General features: G+C 54.6%; 1 pseudogene; it reads left to right on the forward strand.

Moving 5' to 3' along the window:
- Positions 1–1780: 1780 nt before the first annotated feature.
- LOC105103872 (otoferlin-like) overlaps positions 1781–16647 on the forward strand; it is a 42577-nt pseudogene continuing 27710 nt past the window's right edge.

Here is a 16647-nt window from a genome sequence, read left to right on the forward strand (position 1 = left end):
TCCCAAGGCTGTGCACTGGGGAGAACTTCATGTGTTTTTAGGGATCACTGTCCTTCATTGCCTGAAGTCCTTTGTGTTGAAGATTGTTTTTTCATGTATTTTGTGTGTTTTCATTTTGCTTGTTTCAAGGAGGCAGGCCCGTCCGTGCCTGTTCCTCCGTCTTGGCTGGAAGCCGCCTGCAGGAGGCCTCAGGCACGCGCTCTAGGTGGCCTGCTTCCTCCTGGGCTTAACGCTTCCTGCTCATCCTTCATTCCCAGTGTGACCATCTCTTCCCTGGGGGATATTCCCTGGGCCCAGTCTAGACCAAGCCCTGTTACTTGATCATGGGGCTCTCTTTTCTTATAGTAGCCATCTGAATTTATAATTATTTTATTTGTCTTGCTAGTGAGATGGGAATTGGAGAGCAGGCCCACAACAGGCCCACTACCTGCTGCAAGTGTCAGAGCACAGCTGACACCTGTCCCCTTCAGGCCACCAGGCAGGGAGAAATGTCAGAGGATGGTTCCTTTCTCATCACCACAGGACTCTTTCTTTCCTTTTTTGTTGGGGTTGGTGGTGGTAATAAGGTTTATTTATTCATTTCTTTATTACTTTTTTAAACAGAAGTCCTGGAGAGGTCCTGGTGTTGGAACCCACGACCCCGTGCATGCTAATCACATACACTACCATTGAGCTCTACCCTCCCCCCGACATGGCTGTTTCTAATGGGCTCATTGATCTGTTCCATTTTAGTTCATCAGTAATTTAATATTTGTAAGTTTCTTCCAAAATGTATTGATGCTTTATTTTGAAATGAGGTCCCTCTCTGTAAACATAGGCATGGTCCATGGGACTCTTCACAGACAACGTCCCCATCTGCAATAGGTGCTGGAAAGAGTAGACTTTTTGCCAAAGTTCCAAGTGGTCAGGATGGGAATCACATTCGCAGAGAAGTGCAATCCCACAGCACTGAGGGCGCAGTGGGAGTGTTGTCAGCCTGGGAGGTGGGAGCTGTGTGCTTCGATCCCAAATCTCAGAGCCCCAGGTGTTTCATGGGTTGAATGAGAAGCCTGTGGCCCTCCCAGAACTGCTAGGAAGATGAAATGTGCAAATATCTGACAAAGCCTTTGGTTATGATTAGTTGCTCGAGAAAGATTATATAGTCTCATCTTGGGGAGAAACAAGGTAATTCCAAAGGCAACCGTTTCCCGTTTCTAGAGTGCTTTTCTCTCCCTCTTCCTCCCACTGGTCTGTCCCAGATAACACAAAGCTGGATAATGTAGACAGGTCAGTGCTACCTCAGCCTTCTTTCACCTGCCTTGGGACTGTTTTGGAAATCATGAAGATGCCAGGGTCCCCTAAACTGTGAGCTGATGCTGCATGAAAGAGGTGGTTCTTGGTCGACCTCTCACCAGGACACAGACACACACACCCCTCTGTGTCTTATCTGGCATATGAAGAATAAACGAAAGGCCTAGAGCTAGGATGGGGCCAGGTTTGGGGGATGAGACTGGCTCCCTAGCCCTGAGTAGAGAGGCCTAAGTTTTCTAGGACATCTCTACAGGGGCAAAAAGAGTTTCCCCAATCTCATATGACCCAGCATAAAGAACAGGGTTCCTTGGGGAACCATATCGAAGCCTGTGCATGGGAGTTGCCTGACCCCAGACATGGGTGGGTTCTACTGTAGGTGAGCTTAGGGTTAGAGTCCACCCCCGGCCCCACCTTGGCCTGCAGGATGACAGGCCGCAGCTGGGAGGATGGAGATTGGGAAATGGAGAGAATCCGGTGTCCAGCTCACGCAATGTTGATGGGGTAATGGAATACCGCACTTCACCCCCTGCTGATCCTACTCCTGGTCCCTCCTGGACCAGGGACTGCAAGCTTGGCTACAGGACATCACTGAAGGGACAGTGAGGACCCCCTGCCCCCTTACCTCAGCCCCCCTGACTGCAAGGCCCTTCCCCTGGGGGCACAAGGCCACATCAAACCAGAAGAAGAGGTAGGATCTATGGAACCTGCCGTATGTTCCTAGGAGTTGGCAGAAAGGGAGTTTCTGTAGAGACAGGCAGAGAGAGCAAAGCCAGGAACAAAGATAGATGGGAAAGGACCCATCGCCTCCTTTTCACTGGGGGCCAAGGAGAATCCCAGGGCAAGGAGAGGTTGGGAAAGACAAGGCAGGCTCTGAGCAGCAGAGCCATCAGAGAACTAAGCAGCTAGTTTCAACCACACGTCTCACCTCCTCATCAGCCTCTGGCCCTCTGAGTGCTGCTCCTGCCCTTTTGTTCTCATGCTTGTGTCTGATCATCTGGCTTTCTTTCCACCCAGCTGAGGTGGGGTGCACGGACAGGGAAGATGAGCTTGGTGGCACTGGCAGAGCTCTGAGTTCCAAGACTGGACTGAGGGGCTGGGATCAGCCCAGTAAAAACGGTTCTGCAGGCCACCTTCTCTGGTCCCCGGCCCGGACCTGCTCCTCACTGGTGAAGTGCATGGGGACGGAGGAAGTGGTGGGGTTTCCTCTGCGCTATGTCCCACTCATGTCTCCCAATGTGGGAAGTTTGGCCCCCAGTATATTCTGCGACCCTTAGGTGAGGGGCTCAAGCTGGGCTCTCCCTCCCTGTTACGTGTTTTCTCAGGTTTTGCTCTTCTGTGTTTGTGTGTCTTCCTCCTGTCGTCCATCCTCCACCTCATTCTTGCGGCCCCTTCACAGAGTCGGGAGGAGCGTGATCTCCGCCATGAAGCTCAGCAAGAACCGGCCTCACAGGGAAGAACCCCAAAGACAAGGTATCGAGGTGCATCCCTGACCCCAGCAGGGCCCAGGCCCTCCTGCCCTCTCTCTGCGCTTCAATGGGACTAAAGGCCCCCACTCCGTGGGCAGCGCCCCAACAGGATCTCCTGCGATTGGCCAGCGGGGCCGCCTGGGCGGGGCCTGGCCTCCCATTGGCTGGCTGAGGAGCCAGGTTCTGACCGTGGTCCTCCAGAAGGGAGCGCTCCGAGGGCTGAAGGTGGGAACAGCATTTCCTCTGGTCTCGAACTGGGCAGAACCTTCTCTCCGGTGGGCTCCTCCTGCCCTCTTGGCTCCCACTTTTCTTCTCCACACAGAAAGCTAGAGGTTTTTAAGCAGAGGAGGGAATAACAAAGAACGAAAGTTGTTTGGCCGATTCCTTACTTCTGGGGGAAAACCAGAGTCGGCCTGCTCACTGTCTGGACATACGGTCCTGCTTCTTCCCCATCGTGCCCTCTCATCGAGCTCCAGGGACGGACGGCCCTGGCAAGAGAGGCAGGTTGGGTCCTGGAAGGATGGAGTGGCCTGTGGCACTGGTGACACTGGAACGGGAGGTGCGGGAGTGGGCAAGACAGCAGTTGAAGACCAGCCAAGGAGGACAGATGGAAGATAGGGAAGAAACGGAGTGTAAAAGGCAGCCGTGTGTAGCTTTCTGACCCAAGTCTGGGCCCATGCGCCCATCCTCAGGGCTCCCGGCTTCCCTCCTCAGCATCCCCTGGGTGTCCCACTGGTCCCAGAATCTCTCTCCCTCTCTCTTGACCCCCATGCCAATTCCAACTGTGCCCGTCTCCTTCCTCCATTGGAGAAGGTTGAGCTGTTGGCTTAGTCCCAAACCCACCATCTCAGAATCATTATTTCTTTATCTCACTGGATTAATATACATCAGTCCAGGGTTAGGTTCTGAATCCCATCAGCTATTTCACATGGATGAGTTCCTTCCTCAGCCTCAGTTTCTTCACCTGTGACATGAGAATAGTGCTGTTTTGGCAGGATGTGACTGTGAGGACTAGAGATATGTGCAAAATGTCCCTGGTATTGTGCTTGGCACAAAGTAGCCTCTCAGTAAATGAAATGAGAGGTATGTAAGTATGGGTTCTTTATTCTCTACCTTCTTCCACAAAGGATACATTCAATTAAAACAAAGAAAGAAGACCAGATTAAATATCAATTAAAATCCAAGATCAAGATTAGGTCAGAAACACTGCAGGTATAACGATCATGACATTCTATGCAGATGCTGCCAACTAAACCTGGAATTTGACTCTCAGCTTTCTGGATGCCAAAGCCAATGGGGAGAGACCGTCACTATTGCATCATCCAGCCTACCTAACCCTCCTTTCTTTTTCCCTAGATGAACCAGCAGTGCTGGAGAGGGAGGACCTTGACTGCCTGGCCATGCGTCTTGGGGATGGGCCAGATCCTGACTGTGTCTCTAGCTGCCGTCACAGCGCTCACCAACAACGTTTCCAACAGCGGCGAAAGGGCAGGAGCCCCCCCAGCCACAGTTGCCTTCATCCAGTCAGGCAGGACCCAGCTTGCCCTTTCTGGAGTTTGGGTGGGGTAGAATCAGACACCGTGGACAGCTCCTGCCTAACTCTGCCCCTTTCTTCTTTTCCTGGAAGTCTTTCTCATCTCTCTTCCTACAAATGCCGGGGCCTGTTCCCAGATCATTGAACACCTCCAGGCAAAGGGAAATCACAGAGCTGCCCAGCCCCACACTGGAACCTGTTGACATAATGTCTGTCTCCCTGTCACTTCTGCCACTCGTTGGAACCTCTGAGAGCAACTAATCTCCACTGTGTTTGGCAGTCCTGGAGGATTTGATGACCATGATTCTGTCCTGTCCTTCTCCAAGGTCTAACCACTGCCAGTGCCCTCCTCCTCCCCTGCAAGCAGTCCCCTTACACCCAGCCTGACAGGACATTCTCCTCCTTAGATCCAAGCCAGACATTGAGATGGAGCCAAGTGCTGGGCAGCCCAAGGATTACCAGCTAGGTGGGGCAACTGGATGCCTTGTGCCTTTGCAGCTCTGCTCTAGTGGGGGGTTACGGCTAGATGTTGAGGCGTGGATCTGGGCGTCACAGAAAACCACACGCTGAATGCAAGTTCTCACGGTGAGCTTGCTCCTGGGAGGCCCCACAGCAGTGTTGTAACTAGAGAAGCACAACCCCAGCCAGGAGCCTGAGAACAGGCCCCCTGACGGTGCTGCGTCCAGCAACGGGCGGCGTCAGTGAGAGGGAGCTGGGGATCTATAAAGAGGCCAACGAACACGCACACAAACGTTCCAGCAGTTAGAATACAAGTACCTATGAAAAGAAGATTTTTAGTGTGTTTTTTAAATTGTCATTTTGTATTACTTTAATGTTGGAAGTAATGTCAGTCCTGGCTACTTATAGATGGTGAGAATGTGGATGCTTTGTTTTCCCTTCTTTTTGTTCCACTGTATTTTCTAAAATTAACACTTAATTTTTTTATTTGTGTGTTTCTAAAACTGGAGACCAAATGGCTGAGAAAAGGAGAGACTTGTAACTGTCAGATTGTTAGTGTGGCCACTGTGCAGGCAGGACCGGGCACCAGCACAGCTGGCTGCTGCTGGGAGAGGGCCACCCAGGGCAACAGGACCCAGTGCAGCCTCCCCAGCTTGGGACCTGATCCTCAGCTTTGCAGGGCCACACCCTCAATTTTATTAAGTGAACTGGAATGGTCTCCCTCCAAAGACTTTGTAAACATTCTGAATTGAACCAAACGGTTGTATTTAACCTGGTAACACAGTATTCCCTGACAGGTTGGTAGATATCTCAAGTGCGAGTGTTAACATACTTGGAGAGAGAGTGATGCAGATGCAAATGTGGAATTATTCTTGCTTTCAACGAGTACAATGCATAAAGCAAGAAGAGCTATCAGACGAACTTCACTGTCTTGGAGAACTTGGCTTTGCTGAGTTAGAAAGACCTCAGCCCATGAAAGGAGGAGAGCTTAGCTACACCCAGATCCGGGAAGGATCCTCGGGGCTCAGAACCATCCTACAGGTTGGGTGGCACTGAAAAGAGGTCCTGAAGTGAAAAGACCATGGGGTACCTGTACCCTTTGTTTCATCTGTTTAGGATGCATGTAATATGGAAACGCTTTCCTGATTATTGGCGTCTTAAAAGAGAGAAGCCACAGCTTCCTCCTGTGAATATGCAGTTTCCGCATCAGATGGGCAAAGCGTGGCGTTTGGCAGAGATGCTCTTGATGGGTCATGAAGTCTTGAATCCAGTCACTACCCTCTCTTCCTGGCACCAAGACCATATTTGCTTTTTTCCTTCAAACATCTCTCCAGTTTTCACTTCCATGTCATCTTGCCACTACTGACCCTAGACCCCAGCTCAACTGCAATATGGCACCCACTTCCTATCTGGTCTCTGCCCTCATACTGCTGCCTCTGTGTCATCCTCTATGCCACCACTGGAGTGGCCTTTTCAAAATGAAAATCTGGGCATGTCTTATCCCTGTCACCTGGAGATGGGGGAAGGTAAAGGATGTTTCAAAAGAGCCGTACTATCTGGTCCACCATCCCTCATCTCCAGCTCCCAGAGATGTCCCTGCAGCATGATCAGCTCCCTCAGAGGCTGGCCACAGAGCACCACGACTTGGGTTCTCCCAGGGCAGAGGCATAGATTTATACTCATTGTTCCCTGTGATGACATTCGTGAAGCCACCTGGAGATTATGTCCCTTATGTCTTGGAAGGAGAGGATGGAATCGCCAATTACCAAGAGAGTTTCTTGGGTTAACGGGTCATTTGGTCCCTTTGTGTGTCTCTCTTTGCCGCCTCATGTTCCATCCTAGAGAGATCGAGTCCTCTGCTGATGACTGAAGAAGGAAAGGGTGGCTAATCCCCTTACTCAGAATTTTTTAAAACTTTCTAGTCTATGTGATACGTTTCCCCTCCATAGCGCCCCGGGTGGGGGAGGGGCAGCAGGAATGGCATTCCCCTCCCCCACCAATACCATGCAGCAACCTCCAGTGTGCACCCTCAGGGGTCCCCTCAGGGCCACCTCTCCGCCAGCCAAGATCACCCGCTGGAGCATCTTCACCCCACCCCACCCTTTTCTCCTTTCAACCCTCTGCCTTCTCCCCTCCCTACCTCCTACCCTTTGGCTCTCAGGGCTTCCAGCCTGGGTTGTCCACCATTGTTGGCTCTGCTCAGTGGAGAAAGGTGGAAACTCTGGGTCCTGAAAAGGACTGGGGGGCAAAAAGGCTATCATTATGGCCAGGCCTCCGGATGAAAAACATACAAACCAGCCCACCTTACTCACATTGGGAAGGTCAGTCTCCTGATGGAACACTTTTAGCACCTTATAATGCCCAACTGTGTCTGTCTGCCTCCCAGTGTTGAGTTACAAATAGTTTTTTGTTTGTTTGGTTTTTATTTTTTTTAAGGGAGAGGAGTGGATGAGTTCATTGTGGGAAAAATAAGATTTTTAAAAACCTTTGGTATAAGAAGTTTCATAGAGGTTAAAACTCTATCACGTACTATGCTAAGCATATTCTGGAAGGACTTCTAGTGTCTGTTTACTTTCTTCGCAATAAACTCCTCCCAGCTGGCTCTGTCTCCTTCTGAGCTCCCTGACGGAGCAGTGATGACCGCGCCGGGTCAGCTCCATGCCCTTTGGGATGCCAAGTTCCACACAGAAACACTCGCTTTCACAGCTCAAGGATTACTTCAATTAGTACATGGTCAGTTTCCAGTTCTATACACTTGCTTGACAAAGTTCTTATAGACATAGATGTTTCTTTTTCTTTTTTAAGCATCATTCATTTTGATGTGTGGGTTTTCCTTGGCCTTCAGAATATTTATGAGACTTTGATGGACACAGCAGATGATGATTTTCATGGTTATTCTTTTTTATGTAAAAGGGAAAGATATTCTCAGGAGTAAAATCATATTTAGCAGTTTTAACTATAAAATACCAACTCTCCAAAAGAGGGGAAACTAAGAATGTGGAAAGGGGGCCAAATTCCAGGAACAGAAAAGAAGCCAGCAGGGTTAAGGCGAGAAATGCTGGAGGGGAGGCTGTAGCTCAAGTGGTTGTGTGCATACTTAGCAAGCAGGAGGTTCTGGGTTCAATCGCCAGTACTTCCTCTAAGAATAAACAAATAAACCTAATTACCTCCTCCCCCCCCACCACCACACACACACACAGAGATGAGAAATGCTGGAGCAGAAAATGAAATTCATGTAAATGGAGAAAGCTTGATTCCTGAACGCGTGAGACCTGAGACATAAGTTTGCAGTCCTCTGTGAGGCCGGGTCGTCGATGCCGGGGGAGAACTCAGAGCACTTGGAATCTGCTGGGCGCTTTACAAATATTGATGCTGGGCCCCACGCCTCCTACCCCCTCCCCCAAGATTGGATCAGGTTGGTCTGGAATGTGGTCGGGGCCTCGGGGTCTTCAAGCACTGCCGCGCCCTCCCCCTTGGTAATTCGCCGACTGGGAGGTGATCAGCCCACACCCCTGCTTTATAAATGAGGACACTGAGCTCAGCGGGGAAAGAGCCCAGGATCACAGCAGGCTTGAGGCAGTGCTCAGACTGGCACCCAAGCCCAGTGCTAGCTTCCCGCCCCCTCTGGCCCTCTGCCCCAGCCCCCGACTCCAACAGGACCAGCTCCAAACCTCACCGGCTTTCCCTCTCACCCCCCACCCTCACCTGCGCAGGTCGATGTCACCGTGATCGGGGCCCGGCAGCTGGTGGGCTTGAACGTGGACCCCGTAGTGTGCGGGGCGGTGGGGACGACGAGAAGTGCACATCCATGAAGGAATGTGCTAACTGCCCCTCCTACAATGAGGTCAGTGCCCTTGCCCTCGGGGAAGGGGCCTCTAAAGGGTGACCGGGGCTGAGCACCGGCTCATTGTGCCCAACAGGAGAAGCTGGGAGTCACGGGGCACAAAGGGCTACCAGCTGGGGTGACCCCGACCCGCCGTGGTCCAACCCCCAGCACACTGATGCGCAGTGCCCTGTCCTCTGAACCCCTGGTCTGGATCCCAGCCTGACACTGGTCTGACCAGGAGCCACCCTGGGAAAGGAACACTGCCCCCGGCCCTCCTGTGCCGCTCCCAGCAGTGCCTGTGAGGAGCCCTGCTCCCGTGAGCCCTGCTCCCAGCTGCTTCCCAGGCCCAGGCCCCGGCCCGTGGTGGCCCCGGAACCATAGCGAGCACCTGAGATGTGCTGTGCCATCTCCTAAACTCTTCTAAGGGCGTCATGTCTTGTGATTCTCGCAACTGTCAGAAGTTGTCACCATCAAGCCCATTTTACACAAGGGACATTGAGGTTCCTGGAGAAGGACCTGGCCCAGGTGCTAAACGACAGAGTTGGTTCTGTGTGCACGTGCTCCCTGCCCGCTGCCGTCATGCGTGCCTGAACCTCTCTCTGCGGCGCGGAGACTGAGGCATCCATCTGGGAAGGGCCACGATTGCAGAGCATTATAGACAGAGGAGGGCCCGAACTGTCCAGTCTCTGCCCAGCTCTCTGCCTGCCACCCTGGACGGCCACCCCAGACTGCACTGTGCCTCGGCTCCAGGGAGGGACCCATCGTAGTCAGCTCTAGGGAGGGAAGCCCCGCAGATGCCTGACACACGTCGGACTAAGCCAGAGGTCACTGGCAGGGGGGCCCTGGCCCTCCCTTTTCTGGAGGGGCTTCCCGCCTGCTTCTCCTGGCAGCTCCAGGCAGTGAGGGGAGCCAGGCCGGCCCACGTGAGGCATCTTTGTCCCATGCCTCAGCGTCTCCTGAGGAATGGTGAGGGCGGAAGGCACCATCTGCCACATGTGAGAGGACGTCCCTTAGGCAGCTGTGGGGGCCCCCAGCTGTGCCCCTTCAGGAAGAAAGCATGCAGCCGCCCTTCATGGGGACCCGGGCTATGGCCAGGGCCTGGCCGAAGTGCCCTAAGTGACCACAGGTGGGCCCTGTTCCTACAGCTGGTTTCCCACAGGGCTGGGACCTCACTGTTCAGGACATCCCTCAGCCCCATGTGGCAACCTTCCCAGGAGCCAGGAACCTCAGGCTCCTGTCTCTGACCTCATGTCAGGACGTATCCCTGACTGGAAAAGCCTCCAGCCCCGATAAGGTCTAATTCTCCTTAACAGCTATGGAGATGGGCGCCCACGGCCTTCTGTGGTTATCTGATAGTGGCGAGGCCATGTTGGGGTGACTGGAGGGCTCACCTTGCACTGGACCCACACAGCTTATGTTTCATTCAAATGCCTTCCTCCTTTCCAAGGACACAGAGCTGTTCTCCCCACTCTGTGGCTCCCCAGCAAACTCCTACTCACCCTGCAGGGCCCAGCTCAAATGTCCTTGCACTGAGCAGCCTTCCATGCACTCTCTAGGTCAGAGATCAGGGCATTCCTGTCTCTCTGACAGTAACATTGCTGAGTTGCAGTTGATCCTTCATGTCTTTAACTGGGAGGCTCCTGGTCTCCTGCATTGCTGTAGCCCAGCCCAGGGACTGGCATGCACCTGGAGGGCTTTGGTGACTCGTTGACAAATGGATACTTACCCAAATGAAGAAACAGACATCCACGGGGCACCTGCTGTGTACCAGGCTCATGCCTGGCTACGCGGGGGCTGCAAACAGGATACCTCCTAGTTCTAGCCTCGAATCTGTTTTCCAAACTCTAAATTTATATCCACTAAGACTATTTATTTTGCTCATCTTTGGATCATCTTCAATTTATACCGGATCACATTTTTGTTCCTTTTCACAAACCCAAGTAACAGATTTATTCAATTTCTCTTTCCTCTCACCCTGAGCTCCTCTCACTCAGCCCTGTGCATCTAAGGATGCTGAGCAGCGTCCCTGGTTCTACCCACTGGACACCAATAGCAATCCTCCACTCAGGGGTAGCAACCAAGAAGTGTCCAGAGGTTGTCAGATGCACCCTAGGGGTTGAAATTGCCCCCAGCTGAGAACCAGAGTTGTAAACTATCTTCCCATGATTCCTTCCAGCCCCAAAGCTGGAATTTTCTTTCCCTTTTCTTCTCTTCCTGGGGTAAATTCCTCTTCCTGTTATAATATCCCCCTGGTCCCAGGGGTGGACTGCTTCCTTCTAATTCTCTGAGTTGATAGAAATCTGCCTGTGGCTCCACTAAACACGATAGAGGGAGGTGAAAGTAATCAACGTCACGTAGCTAATGACAAAGGGGAAGTCAGCTCCGGAGATACAAGAACTATGAGCGCAGATGGCTCAGAGTGCTAGCTGAGCCCCTCCCTCCACCAGGGCCGGCACAGCTCTGGGGCACCCGGTCTGGACTTGATCCTCCTGCCTGTCTTTCGAGAAGGGAGGCTCACAACCATCACTCTTCCCGAGCAACCTGGCAGTCCACAGGCCAGAGCAAGACCCCTTCTCTATGGGTGCATCCAGTCCTGCCCACAGGCATCTTCCTTCTACCTAGAACCCCCCTCCCCTTTGTCCAGAATCACTCTCTCCCTACATCCCAGAGGATCTAACAGGACACCCTCCCCTCAGCTTCACCGGCTCTGCCTTTTCTCTGCTTCTGGCTCCTCCTTGGCCTGCAAGGCCTTTCACTCCAGAGTCTAAGCGCAGCGAGGAGAACTGTGCTGCTCGAGGACAGGAGCTAGAAGCCTGTCATCTGTCTGTCCATCTACCTGCCCACCTGTCTGTCCATCCAGCTGTGCCTTTCCTCAGTCCCCCGTACCTCCTAGTGACCACCCCTCCCTCACTTTACTCCCTGCAGTCACGTCTGCCCCATCCCCAGCTTTCCAGAAATGCCCTCCTCCGGTCACCACAGACTTGGCTGTTCCTAAGTTCAGGGTCCACCATCGTCCCCTCTCCCTTGACTGCCCAGGTCCTTCCATCCTCTCGCTGCCCCCACCCCGGGGAACTCTCCTGCCCTCTCACGCTTTCCCCTGTCTCGCCAGCTCCTGTCCTCACCGCCTTTCTCCCTCTGCCCACTGCTCAAGTGCTGCTGCTGCTTGGAGCCCTGTCCTGGGCCACCTTCTTTCCTAATTTCTTACCTACTCTCCTGGGGTGTCTCCCAGAGGTGTCAGGTACCATCTGTGTGTCTAATGCATGGACCACCCGCCTCTCCAGAGCTTCAGGCCCCGTGGACAGCACCACCTGGGCAGAGAGCTGCTACGCACAGCACTTGGCATGCACTGTGCCCTGACATGACCTGGGCTGAGTGCTTGACTGGGGTCATCCCATTTAGATTTATAACCACGCCTCCCAGCAACCTCGTGTATGGTGCCCCGGAGCAGTTCCCCTGGGTGGCTCTGGATCATTAATCCCCATGTCACAGAGGGGTAAACTGAGGCCCAGGAAAGAAGTGATTGGCTCCAAAACTCAGGCTTTTTGGCTGTAACGTTGGCACTTTTACCCACAATGCTCTAGCGTGAGCCTCCAGCAGCTGGGAGCAAATCCTCCTCATTTATTCCAAGCACTTGGGCCACATTTCTTCCACATCCTGCCCACAAGTTCACCAAAGCAGTGGGCCATCTGCTCACTGCCCACACCCTCATTCCCAGGGCTGGCACGCTGAGGTCAGGAGAAGTCGGGGGGAGCTGCACCTGTGCGTGGCAGCTCCCAGCTGGGAGGATGGGTCACAGCCATGCCATTTACACGGACAGATGAGTAAGTTAATCCGTTCTCAGTTCTAAGGCTCAGCTTACTGTAAAAGTTAACACCTCTCAAGTTGGGGCGCAGCGTGCAGGCAGCATTGTACTTTAATGGCAATGTCTGTGGGACCCCGATAGCCACAGTGCACCTTCCAGCATCTCGTGTGCCTCATCAAGCCCGGTAACAAGACTCTAAGATGGGTCATTGCCCCCACTTGACAGCTCATGAAGCCGCGGTTCAGAAGGTGTGTTGCTCAGGGCCACACAGCTCTCAGCTGCATCAGGGTCAGCAGGGTCCAGTGGTTCTTGCTCCTGCTCATCCACATTTTGGGGCTCAGGGGACATGGCCCGGGTGCAGACAGGCGCTGCCAGGAGGGAGGGGACCGGCACTCAGCCTCTGCCGGCCCAGAGACACCAGGTCTGGGACCTTCGCCCTCCAGCACTTCATCTCTGACTTCCAAGTCTCCCCTGATGGCATGTTCGACAGGATCTTCAAGACCTCGGTGAGGGGGGCACACTCCCTGTCAGGCGGCGCTCTTAGCTCCAACTGCACCTTTGTGCAGAATTGCAAAGGGCGCCCCCTCTGGGCGGGCCAGCCACAGAAAAGCAGACCTGCACCCAGACACACATCTGAGCAAGCCGAGCACTGTTGGATTTGGGCCCCTCTCACTCCATCAGCCAGTTGCTTCTGGAGAGTGTACAACCTGCTCACCTGTACCTGGGAGCCTGCAAATCACAGAAGGCAGGACAGCCTGACGCTAAGCCCCAGAGATCCGCCCCTGCCCTGCTGGATGCCCTCCTGCTTCACCGTGAAGCTCAGGTCCCAAGAAAGAGTGAGGTGGCACCACTAGGAGTCAACCCTTTGCCCCGTGGAAAGCCTCAGCCCCATCCCTCCTGACTGGCAGTTGGTGGATCTGCCTGGAAGGTGACTCACTCCAAGAACCTGCTGCACAGTGGCACCCTCGTGGGGTCCGTCAAGATGGATGTGGGAACCATGTGCTGCCAGCCTGGTGTGTAGTCGCATGGCCTGGTCAGCGTCAGTGCACATGGCTCTGCGAGCGCGGGGCACGCTGTCCTTCCCACCCTGCCAGCCCCTGGTCTCAGCCTGGCCAGGACCGTGAACTCGGGTGGGGCCACAAGTACACACAGCCATGGGGTGTGCAGGGCAATGGGGTGCCCTGTCTGCACACAAACACAATGACTACCTGCACCAAGTCTGAGGGGTTCACAGCAGCCCCACGGGGTGGGCAGCATCGCCCCCTTTTACAGTTGGGGAGCCTGGACCTCAGAGCAGCACCCGGGCTTCCCCAGTCACCCAGTTGGTCGGCGGTGAAGTTAGGCTTTGTGAGTCCCGACAAAGCCCCATGGTTCTCAGCACCAGATGCAGTGACGCTGGGCCCTCAAACACTTCCACTGACCATCCATCAAGGGACCCAGGCCACCTAAGACCAGCCATGTGGGGCTGTATCTATGGGATCCCGGGGCCCAAACCTCCATGGGGTCGGTGAAGGAACTCCGAGGGGTGGCCCAGAGGGCTGGTGATGATGGCTGGGCCAGGCAGAGAAAGTGCCCTTGGCCTGACAGACAACAGCTAAGCACACGGCCAGCCCGGGAACCACAGGCACACAAGCTGGCATTGGGCTCCACCCAAGCCCCGCAAGTGGACTTGTCACTGGGGGTACAGTAAGGACCTCATTAGCCCTTTGACAGTGACACTACAATGTGTGACTGTCACATCTGACCCTCACCAAACAGTGACGGAGGCATCAGCGTTCCTCCCCATTCTACAGAAGAGATAAATGAGGCCAAGAGAAGTTGTGTCTCGGAGGTGCCAATAACTACTAGGTTGAACAAATTGGCGATTCCTTGTGGTTCACCCTAGCAGACACTTGGCTGGTGCACATTGTAACTATCATTCAGGCCAGGAAACTGAAGTTCAAAACCCAAGATTATACACATAAAAATCACAAAACCATAGAACACGGAAACTTCAAGAGACCTTAAAAACACCTAGTCCGATCTCTCTATGAAAGGACAGAAATAAACCCACTGCCTCTTCAAATGGCCTTTAACTTTGAAGGCAGATTTTATGTCCTTCCTGAGTCTCATTCTCCTTCCTTGCTAAATGTCGCCCAGTTCAGCCAGCCATGCGCACACCTGTCCACCTGCCTGTGAATCCACTCATCCACCCACCCGCCTGTCCACATACTAATCCATCCTCTATCCATTTATCCATCTACCATCCACCCATCCATCCGTCTACATTTTCAGCTGGCCTGGCAGCCCCCCACCCACCCTGTATCCGTCTCCCCACCCAGCCGTCTGGCTACCTGTTCCTGTGTCCGTCCTGCAATCATCTGTTCCAGCAAGACCCTGACGCTCTGGGGCAGCCTAGGCCCCGGCCCCCTGCTCCTGAGGCGCTAGTTCCGCCACACCACACCCCCGGAGGCATGACTGGGCCGGGGCTCGGGGAACGTGTGTCCTCTGGCCCAGAGGCAGGCGGAGCTGTGGCCCCAGGGCCGCTGGGCCCGACAGCCCGGACTCCAGGCGCCAGCACGGCGCTCCCCTCAGGCTGCGCGGCGGCCCCGAGGGCGGGAGCGGCCCGGGCTCGGGGCCCCACTCACCGCCGCAGAGCCCCGGCTGCCCCGCGGGCGGGCCGTCCTGCCGGCCCCTGCGCACGTCCCCGCGGGGCCGAGGGGACACGGGAGGTGTGACGTCGCCGTGGTGGGCAAGGGGGCCGACGCCAAGCCGCCCCATGAGGCCAGCCAGATGGACGAGGATGGCATCGAGGGGTGAGGCACCTGTCTCCCCCGGCCCCTGGCGACCTGGCCTGGCCCTTCCAGGGGCACAAGGGGGTGCCCGGGGTGGACCTGGCCCAGAGACCGTGCCCTCCCTCTGTCTCCCTCAGCCACACACTCAGAACGCCCAGCTGTCCCTGGAAGGAGCTAGCCCCAGTGTCCACGGACTCTCCACATGGGACAGAAAGGCCTGAGGCCAGGCGGGCAGGGTTCACAGAGGACAGTCAGGAATGACAGTCGTTTGACATCTGGACTTCTGTCTGTGAGAAACTTGGAAAACTGCTGGATCTTGAGTCTACACCCAGGAGAGCAAAGCCATTTTGTTTTCTGTGCCAATTTTAAGCAGCTGACAGTGGCTGTTGAGAAGTATTCTGGGACCTTGTCTGAACACAGAGGGAGAAAGTGCTGGGATCCAGTGAGTCATGACTTCGGTGGGCCGGGGAGGGAGCGTGGTGGCCACGGGTGAGGTTTCTGTGTGGGAGACAAAAGATGTGACACCCAGCTAGGAAAGGGGACAGTGTTACCAGGATGGATCTCCCCCTCTGCGGTTTACAAAGTGCTCATGTGTTTTAACCTGTTTATCACACTCCTGGAAGGGAGCCTTATCCTACTCCTGGGAGGCGGCTGTTATTCCTGTCTTCCAGGTGAGGAAGCTGAGGCTCAGAGAGTTGGGGAGATTTGCCTAGGATCCCATGAGAGACCAGGAACCATCAACTTGAGCATCTTCAGTCCTGGTGTGGTCCTTCTCAGCCGTCCTTCACATGCTGTCCTGGGCCCCAGGGGTGTGCAGATGCTGGGGCAGGAGTCTGGGCGCCCGGTCTGGCCACCACAGTCCTAACTGTATGCGCAGGCAGGAACTTGCTGCTCCCTGAGGGGGTGCCCCCTGAACGCCAGTGGGCCCGGTTCTACGTGAAAATTTACCGAGCAAAGGGGCTGCCCCACACGAACACAGGCCCCATGGCCGACGTGAAGAAAGCTTTCACTGGTGAGAACAAGGACCTGGTTGACCCCTATGTGCAAGTCATCTTTGCTGGCCAGAAGGGATTGGGGCACAGGCAGCAGGAGGCTGGGGCGTGGGGTGACAGGCACCAGGGTGCAGAGGGATGGTCAAGGGGTCCTGGAGACAGACATGAGGCAGAATCAGAAGCCACCAGACTGGACTTTGATCACCTTGGTGCGTTCACCTCTGGAAGTGAAGAGATATGAGCGGAGCTCCAGCCCAGAGGGGCTGGGGGCCAGGCCAGTCTGGGCCTTAGGGATTCCTCCCTGCCCCCAGGTCACAGAGACCAAGAGCTGAAGGGGGGGACACTGTGAGGGAGGAGGGTCTCAGAGGCTGGTAGGGGGGAAGAGTGAGGAGAGGAGCGTGCACACACACACACACACGTGCACAGCTGCTACGAGCCACACATAACACATATATACCCACTCACCCGCAGACACACGTGCTCTCACACACGCAAACTCTCACT

The sequence above is a fragment of the Camelus dromedarius genome, chromosome 6 (genome assembly GCF_036321535.1).
Source record: "Camelus dromedarius isolate mCamDro1 chromosome 6, mCamDro1.pat, whole genome shotgun sequence".
NCBI classification, from domain to species: Eukaryota; Metazoa; Chordata; class Mammalia; order Artiodactyla; family Camelidae; genus Camelus; species Camelus dromedarius.